Here is a 9,928-nt window from a genome sequence, read left to right as displayed (position 1 = left end):
TAGCTCTATCAACTGACAGAGCCTAAAACCAATGACCTCACAGTAGCAATGAGTATACCTAGTAACTAAATCTTGGTTTCTAACACTAATCATCCAATAAAAGGTGCCAGCCTCCTTGGAGAAGTGGCTGAATGAGACCTGGAGTGGGGGAAGTTCAAGAGAAGCCTGAACCATTCTGTGATGCCAGAAAATAAGGAAGTATCTGGAAAACAGTGTGGGCTAGACAGAATTTAAAAGCCAAGCTAAAGGGGTCCTAATAGCCAAAGTGAGAAAAACTTGAACAGAAAATAAATAATGATGGTGTTAGACTTTATATATATATATACATATATATATATTTTTAAATTTTAGAATAGGTCTAAATTACAGAAAAGGTGCAAAGATAATACAGAAAGTTCCCATATACCCCACATCCAGTTTCCTCTATTATTAACATCTCACATGAGTGTGGTTCATTTGTAACAATTAATAGAGAAACATGGATACATTATTATTAACTAAGGTCTATAGATTTTTACTTAATGACTTTTATCTGTTTCCAGTGCCCCATCTAGGATCCACATTACATTTAGTTCTTATGTCCCCTTAGGATTCTCTTGTCTGTGACAGTTTCTCAGACTTCCCTTGCTATTGATGACTTTGACAGATTTGAGGAGCATTGGCTGAGTATTTTGTAGAATGTCCCCCAATTTGGATTTGAAAAAAGCATGATGATTTTCTCATGATTCAAATGGGGGATGGGTGTGAGGAGGACTATCACAGAGGTGAAAAACCCTTCTCAACACATATCATTGATGTACTCTCTCTGTTGATTGCTGATATTCACTGGGATCACCTGGTTGAGGGAGTGTTTGTCAGGTTTCTCCATATTACTTTTTCCCCATTTTCACACTGTTCTCTCTGGAAAGAAGTCACTACATACAACACATAATTAAAGAGAGAGGAGTAATACTCTACTTTCTTGAACGAGGAGATAATATTGGATTTTAACCCATAGAATAAATGAAATAGCCATTGGTTCATATTAACACTAACAAATAAATGAATAAATAAATAAATAAATGAAGGAGAAGGGACAGATTTTCCTTATAGTAAAATTCCAATTAAGAAATGTAGAAAGAAAGAAGGCTATAGAACATGACTATAATTATTTATGGGATGGCATCACAGTAATAAATGTTGATGCACCAACAGGTGCTACAATTAATAAACAAATGTGGAGTGCTTGAGGAGAAATGAGATTTTCAGAGTCTCCAAATATCTTCCCAAGGTATTTGTCAACTACATATCAAAAGGAAATATAGTAACTTTAAGGAAAGCCAGCAGACAACAACTTAATCAAATGATCAAAGTAAATATCACCAGTAATGAGACATATGGACATTACAAACCTCGTGGAATGATGTGCCAAGAAGGACCCAACATCATATCTGTGGTGTATAACCTCACTCTAGTCATGAGAAAACTTCAGGCAAACTGAAGCTGAGGGACAGTCTAGAAAACACCTGACTAGTACCTTTCACAAGTGTCAAGATCATGAAAGATGAACAGACTGAGAAACTGTCATAGATTGGAGGACACTGAGAAACAGCAACTCAAAACAATGTAGGGTTCTGGATAGGATCCTGGAACAGAATTTTTAAAAAAAGGACATTAGTGGGAAAACTGGTAAAACTCAAAGATGTGTAGTTTCCTTAATAGTATGACACCAAGGTTCATTTCTTGGTTTTGATCATTGCACTAAGGTTATATAAGATGTTAATATCAGGAGAAGCTAGGTGAGGGGAATATAGGAGTTATCTGTTCTATTTTATTCAACTTTTCTCTAAGTCTAAAATTAGTTCAAACTAAAAGATTTTAAAAGTTGGAGCATAAAAGATTGAGGGCAGATACCTGGAAGGACTCTAGTGGCAGAAGCATGAGATGTTTCAGTGAATTTTTGAAGGGTGCATGTCTCAGACAGTTAAAGAAAAGAGCCAGGGAAGAGGCCTAGGAGTTGCACCATTGGGTTCTCAGAGATCCTAAGAATGTTCTGGCCCCCTTGGGACCTGGGATTAGGACACCTCTTCTCCGCAGGGCCATCCTTCCAAAGATATGCTCACCATAGTGGCCTAGAATCAGCTGAGCTGTGTCTCTGGAGCAAACTCTGGGCTCCATTTCACGAGTTGGAACCGCAACCCCCTTTCTTTTTCCAGTTTAGTACCGGGAGGGGCAGTCTTATGCACACCCTCTGTCTTCCTGGGATTTCCACCCTGGAAGGCGGGGTGGCCGAAGTGAGGCTGACATAGTTGGGGGAAGGCTTGGTCAGCAGCAAAGTCAGCCTCCAGAGAGAGGGCGGCTCAGAGAGTGGTCAGCTCGGGAATGGGGTTTAGCAGAGGGAAGGGGGAAAGGGAGGGGACTCTCCTTCTCAAGGGGCCCTTTCATGTTGAAATCAGCCAGCGTGAATGCTGGCGGCCCAGGAGCCCAGCCGGGGGAAATGTGAGAGCCCCCTTATCTCCCCTCTTGTCACAGCTCCGTCTGCGGTTCCCAGCCGGCCGGCAAAGATGCATTAGGAGAAGTGTCGGTGGTAGAGGAGTGTTCCCATCAAGACCTTGGGCTGGGTCCACTCGGTTGGGGGTGGGGGAGGGGTTGGGGAAAGCAGGTTCCAGGCCCTCCTGGCTCTGCTGATGGAGGTTTCCTGGAGCGCCCCACATCTTGGAGCAGGGAGAGGCTGAGAACTGGGCAGGAATTGGAACAAAGGCCTCTGGTGCCTCTTCTGACAACAACCCCTCACCCACTCAGGGGGTGCAGCCCCTGCTCACACACCTGCAGGAACCAGGAGCTCGCTCCCTCATGGAAGAGTCATCCCGCTGGTTCCACCCCTGGATTTAGTTCATGTTTCTGGGCAGGAAACCTGGGGCACTTGACCAAGGAGGCTACAGCCCCACCTTCCCCGATACACTCTCAGCCCAGGAGTGACCCCTGCTGTCCAGACAACCTTGGAGGCCGAGGACAGAGCCTGCCAAGCTTCCCCGTTGCTTGTACTGGGTGGCCCTCCCGGCCCCCTTCCAAAGCTACAATCTTGTGTTTTTTCTGAGATGGGCTGTGAGGTTCTTTGTAAATCTACCACTGCAGGAGGGAGGTGGGTGAGGCCAACATCTGGACCATGAGGGCATTGTTGGTCCCCGCAGCTGGAGCTGTCAGCAGCCAGTGTTTTCAGACACCATCTGCCCATGCAAGTTTCTGGCCCCCAACACGTTCCCACTGTCCAAGACTCCAAGTTTCCTCCCCACAACTGCACGGGGTCTTGAGAGAGCCCAGTCTGGCCAGAGTGGAGGTCCTCCCAGCAGCCCCTGCTGCTTAGGAGAGGGAACGAGGAAGAACTGCAGGGCTCCTGCAGAGATGCTGGTATACAGAAAGCAGGATAACACGAGGGAATGGGTGTGAGGAGTCCCCGGAGACAGCGTGATGCCAGAAGGGCACAGGACTGGAGGCCCCAGGGTTTTACCAGTGTCTCCTGGGTGACCTTGGGTCAGTCTGTTTCTCTGTCTCCCCAAGTGTCAAAATGGAATGAATCTTTTAGCACCCTACTGCTAATCACCTGCTCCACCCTGTTGTGCTCTTTATTGCCTGTATTTATTTCATGGCAGGTATCACCCTCTGAGATGCTCTGTCACCTCCCCTAGGATACTGTCTCTACAACCACAGCTCTGATCACCACCGTTGCACACCTTGCAGTGGCAAGGTGGTCCCCAGGGTCTACTCGCCTCTGGGCACTATCATTCCACTTGCCCCAAGTGAGATTCTGGGCTCCAGGGAGCAAGGAGTCTCTACCTGGGAGTGGCAAGTGCCTAACGAAGGAGGATTTGCTCCTGGAGCTGTAGAAGAGTGGAGTGGGTTGGGCTCCAGGGTGGGAAAGGCTAGACTGAGGCCCCGAGGGAGAGGACACAGGCCTGAGATGGCCACCAGGGTGAAAGACTCTGATTCAGCCCACCCTAGTGACGGGCCCCGGAAGGCAGGGACCGGGTTTGATTCCTTCAGGCATCCTCAGAACCAAGTTCAGGACACAGCAGGGCAAAGGGATTCAGGCAACATTTGTTGGTTGGAGACAATTGATGATTCAGCATTTTGCACCTGTCTTGGAACCTCTCAGCTTTGCTTCTGTGACTTCTTGATACCTTCTTAAGTGGGCCCTGCCATTTCCCACAGGCTGACTGTGCAACCTCACAGCAATGGGGTAGGTACTATATTATTATCCTTACTCTACAAATGAGGTAACAGAAACTCAAGAGAGGTTTAGTGACTTGCCTGAAGTCACACAGCCAGGAAATTACAGAGCTAAGATTTGAACCCAGATCTGTGCTCTCCTCTTAACTCTGTTGCCTTCTGTAAGAAGTGTTTAGGGTTCCAGTTCGAATTGTCCCAAACATGTGGGTTCCACACTCCAGTGTTTACATACAGTTTTGGTATCTCTTTGTATCTTCAGCCCCAGTCTGTGTGGAGAGCAAGGAGGGTACTATTACCCATTATAGCATTTCACAGACTGGAGATGGGTTTGGAACCACCCAGCCAATAAATGGCATCATTGGAACCTGAGCCCAAGTCACCCTAATGTTGAAACCTTACCCATTGCCTTAGACCAGGCTGGGCCTGTGCTCCTGGACCATATCTGCTGGCCCAGGGCTACTGCCTTCCCAGTCTGCATTTAATATCACTGATGCCACAAGCACCCCAGGGACCTAGCCCTGGACAGAGCCTGCTCCTTTTACTCCATCCACAAAGTCTTTTCAGATGCTCCGCTGGGCCTCCAGTTAAGATGCAGGTGATGGTGGGAGGGTGGGCAGGCTGCCATTAGATAAGCAGAGGAGGCAAACTTTGGTACCCACAGAGTATCCATGCAGTTCTCTGACCAAAGGCTGTATCTTGACTTTTGCTCAGATTCAAGCCTCTATTCAATGAATATTTACTGAGTGCCCATTATATGCCTGGCAATTCAGAAAATATGTTTTTTTTAAAAGAGACAATCACCATTAATTAAACAGTTGCTTTATGGCAAGCAGTGATTTCTCAGAGTCCTGGAAGGGGTACTAGGAACACCACCTTTGGGTCAGCAAAGCCAAGCTACAGGCCCAAGGTCTCTCAAATAGAAAGTGGCAGAGCTAGTAGAACCCTGAAAATTCTACATTCTCAATCCCTGTGTCATCTCTCCGAAGGGGAGTGGCCCTCTGGGAAACAGGGATGAGAAGGGGAGCACAACAAGGGCCCAGCTCACTCCCTGGGTGCACAAGGGCCTTGGGGGGGTGATGGTGATGGTTCCCTGCAACACCCACTCCAGGCTATCTTGGCCTGGGAGCCCCGAGTTTGGCTGAGGTAAGACCTGCTGGGCAGAGTAACCCAGCCCTGAGAGCATGGGAGGGTTCTGCTGGTGCTCCTTCTAGGGAGCTGATGGGCTCAGGGCCTGTGGATTGCAGCACAGAGGACCGAAAGAGAGCAAAAGGGAAGGATTGGAGAGAAATGCTTGTACATTTAGAAAAATTCTAGGTAAGAAACCTCTAGAAAAGTTTTCAAAGGAAAAAACGAAGACTTTGGCTTTGTGAGTCAAAAGTAGAGTGGAGGACATAGGAAATGAGAGATACCAGGGCCATACTCAGCAGAAGGCTAGCGGATAGCAGGGGCCAGGCCTCTACCCTTTGTCAGGCAACTTTCACAAACATGGTCTCCCTCCCTTCCCTTCCCTCCCTGCTATCCCTTCCCTCCCTGCCATCTCTTCTTCCTCAATGAGATGGTACCTAGTAGTCCCATTTTACAGAGAGTGAAACTGAGGCCCTAAAACTGGCCTTCAAAGAACCAAAATTGCTTAGTTAGGAAAGGGGTAGATATGGCCTGTGAGCACTGGTCCATCTGGTCTCAGAGCACATCCTCCAAAGGAACAAAGAGAGAACAGCCCTGGGTAATGGCAGCAGAAAGATCCCCTGAGCCCAGATCTGTGCTCTTGGGGCTGGTGTAGCTTAGACCCCAGCATCCACCAGAAAGCAGTAGACACACCCTGGGCTGGAAGGGAGGTAGACATCAGGTCCAAAGCCCTGCCTCCATTCCTTTTACACTTAGGAGAGGTACAACATCCATGATGAGGGGCATTTCACTAGGCAGAATAGGAGTTGGGATTCCAGGCCAAGTGCATAGTCTGAGGCATAGGGGCTGGAGAGACCATGGCAGATGTAGAGCGGTGAGACTTCTGCGGCCAGAGCATGACTGTTGAGAGGGAAGGTGGGAGGCCAGCCGAGTTTTAGGCTGAAAAATAAAAAAGAGAGCAAGATTCTCTAGTCCAGATTCTCCCCCTGGCTCAAACCCCCTGTACAGCAGCCCTTGGCCGTGTGATTAATGTCCACTCCCCTTTCCCCCAGCCATCCTGTAGGATTTCCTGCAGGAAGTCCAGGGGAATCCTTACAGCTCATCCAGCCTGGTGCCAAGGACCAGAGAGGGAAAGTGACTCATGGAAGGGCACACAGCCAGTCAATGGTAACCCTGGCACAGGCTTTTTATGGATACTCAGTAAATATACATTGGCTTGAAGCTTGCTTCTGAGCAAGCATGCAGACAGCTTTTGGTCAGAGAGCTCCAGGGTCATTCTGTAACCCTTTCTTCTCCAGAGCAACCAGCCCAGCTTCCAGGGCCCCTCTTCAATACTTAGAACAGTGCCTAAATAGGGCACATAGTAGGAGCTCAGTCAGCATTTGTTGAAGGAATAAAAGTTTGGGTGAGCAAATAGTGGGAACTTTAGGGCAATCATGAGGTATTCAGCAGTGGAGATCCATGGAAGCAGAAATCCAGCCCAGGCTATGCTCACTGAGCCATGTGCCCGTATGCAAGGCTACAGACACCCAAAGAAGGTGCTATTTGCTAACTTTCACTAAGACAATGTACAGGCTGGTAAGGATACTGGGGACCTCAGAGGGCCAAAGAGTCAGTCTCTGCTATAGCCTGCTCTCTTCCAAACAGAGGTACCTTTGGCCATATTCAACCTAGCCCACTCCCAGAGGGATGCCAGGGTAGAAGGAATGCCTTTGCCATCCTGAACCCCAGCCATCAGTTAACACAGGATGTCTCCAGGCCACCACATCCCGCTGCTGACTCATACTCAGTTTCTGGTCAGCTACTCCCACAGATGTTGCTGCTTGCTCCCTTGCTCACCACCTTATGATACACCAGCCTCTATGGGCACTCTTTCTCTGACACATCCTCCAACTGTGGGCATTTAGTAGGCACTGCCTTCTTGGAACCTTGAACAGTGAGGGAGTAGACATTTTACAGATGGGGAAGCCAAGGCTTAAAGAGGTTAAGTAACTTGGCCAAGGTCAACCAACAAGGACAATCCAGCTTGGATTGAAACTGAGATCTGTCTACTCCAAAGCTTGTGCCTTGCCCATTGCTCTCCTGCCAGACTCTCCCTCTGGACACCTGATGGCAGAGCCTTGCCCATCTCTGCTACAAGGTGTCTGTGTCAAGTTGACATCAGAACACCTGGCCATGTGCTGTTAATACCACCAGTGTAACTCCAGGCAGGAACTCCCACCTGGTCTCTTAGTAGAGGACAGATGGACTTTTGTCTCACCCACTGACCCTGCCACTTAGAGCTACGGCGGGACTTCTGAGAGCAGCTCTGCAGTCTATCCACCCTCCAGCCTACTCGGGTTGGTGGCAGAGGCTGGGGAGTGTGCTCAGGGGCCAGGCCCTGACTGGGTCAATTCCCATCTCTAGCTTGAGTAGGATTTCCCTGGGAAGGAGGTACCCACAAATCTTGCTCCCCCCCCAGAAGGAATGTCAGCTCCACTTCCTCCCTCAACTAGGCTCAGTGAAGCAGGTGGGCAGACGGGAGCAGGGTCTATTGATGAGCTATCTCAGACCCCAGAGCCATGTGGGGCTGGGGCTGCCTGCCTGGTGGCCTGATCTAGTGCTGATACCTCCTGGTGGAGGGGGTGAGATGGAGGAGACTCCACCAAAGATGGAAGCTCCAGGCACAGTCCAGTCAGCACGCTGCTCCTCTTTGGCAAGAGCAAGCCAGAGAGTGTTGAAAGAAATTCCAATTCCTTGGGAGTCCCAACTGTTCAGACGCTTGGAAGAAATGAAGAAGGCATTACCTATTGAAGGATGGAGAGAGAAAGCCAGTGGCAGGCAGACAGAGTGTAAAGGGAATAGAAAGAACATGAGCTAGAGGATGAGCAAGGGACACAATGGACATCGAGAAGTCTGGATGCCAGGCCTGGTTCTGTCACTGAATTTCAGGTACCACAGGACCATTCACTCCCTCTCTTTAAGTCTTCAAGTCCCACTTGTCAGGCTGTGGGGGACAGGGGTAGGACTGCTTAGGCCCCTTCCAAAGGCCTGCCAGCACCAACCCTTTCATGTTCTGTGAGAGAACTTGCCCTTCCCAGGATGGCTCTGGCAGTGGGTTTTTCTGAAACTCAGAGTAATGAAAAATAGTATAAACCAAACTTTGGAAATTCCAAGTGTGTCTGTAGCTAGGGAAATCAGGGAGGCAGAGTCATAAATAATGTTTGTCTGTGACTCAAAGCCTCTTGGGGGAAAAAATCACACGTTCTCAGAGGCAGCACTGATCCCCTCCACCACCCCAGCTGCCCACCCAGCTTGACCTTAGTGAGGCTCTGGTTCCTGGCCCTGCCACCACTACCTCTGCTGCTGCAGCCAGCACCCACTTCCTGTTAACCCTCCTGGGAAAACTGAGTTTGATAAAGCCAAGGCCCCAAGAGCCTTGCTAACTTATCCAAGGACACCCAGAAGTCTTCATGCTAATACTAACATCCTGACCCGAATGGGGGAAAGTGAAGGAAGAGAGGGAAGGACAGCCCAGTGCTAACCCTTAATCTTCAGAACCATCCTTCAGAGTAAGCCTTAGGGTACTTGAAACCAGCCCTCAGAGGGGCACCTTTGTTAGTTCAAGGTCACCTCATTAATAGGTCGTAAAAGTAAGATCTAGAATTCAGATCCAAGGTTTGTGTCACTGCCCAAGGGTCCCATCGTGGCCACAGCATGGATCCTCCCTGACAGTTGGGCCTTGTCACTCTGGCAAGCAGTTCCCTTGTCCCACACAGATCTGGCAATGAGATGGGGTTCCAGCTGCAACCTGAACAGCTCACAGGTGAAGTGAGACTGAAGGAGGTGGCCCAGAGAAGCCTTAGGGGGAATGTGGGGTGATCTATCATTGGGCTTGTATCTCACTGTGTCTGGGCCCCTTCCTTTGCCCCTAAAAGGGGTGCTGAATGTCACTAAGGGCAGGCCTGAGTGACCCCGCTGGGTCCCGGATCCCCACCACCTTTGAATCTGGCATCTGATCCAGCGAGGGGTGAATGGGAGTTACTGCCCAGCTTCCTGGAGAGAGCAGGTTTTGTAGATACTAACCTAGAGGCAGAGAGACTGTAAGAGGCAGAAAGACAGACCCAGAGAGACAGAGGCAGAGAAAAGCAGAGACAGGCTAGAGCCAGGGAGATTGTGAGAACCAGCCAGAGAGAGACACAGAGGCAGTAAAACATACAGAAAGACAGAGATAAAGACTGGAGACAGATACAGAATCAGAGGACAGTGAGAAGTGGAGGGAGAGGCTAGGGAAAGGCCTAGAGGCAGGGAGACAAAGAAATGAAGACAAAAACAAAGACGAGGAGGGAGGGAGACAGGAACAGAGACTCAGAGAAAAGCAGCATAAGGCAGGGTCCAGCAGGGTGAAGAAGACTGGTGGGGAGAAGTGAGGAAGCAGTGAGGCAGTGAGTGGAGGGGGACAGCCTGGGCACCTCCCAGATCCCTCTTGCCTCCTCCCTTCCTCTCTTTTCTTCTGCCCCAAGCAGTCCTTTTCCATGCTGGGTACACAGAGGGGAACAAATGACTATGACAAGACTCTTGAGAGTCCCTTGGACAGAAGGAGATCAAACTAGTCAAT

This window comes from Cervus elaphus, chromosome X (assembly GCF_910594005.1).
Source record: "Cervus elaphus chromosome X, mCerEla1.1, whole genome shotgun sequence".
Classification (NCBI taxonomy): domain Eukaryota; kingdom Metazoa; phylum Chordata; class Mammalia; order Artiodactyla; family Cervidae; genus Cervus; species Cervus elaphus.
The sequence above is the reverse complement of the archived record's forward strand: the minus strand, read 5'-3'. Positions refer to the sequence as shown.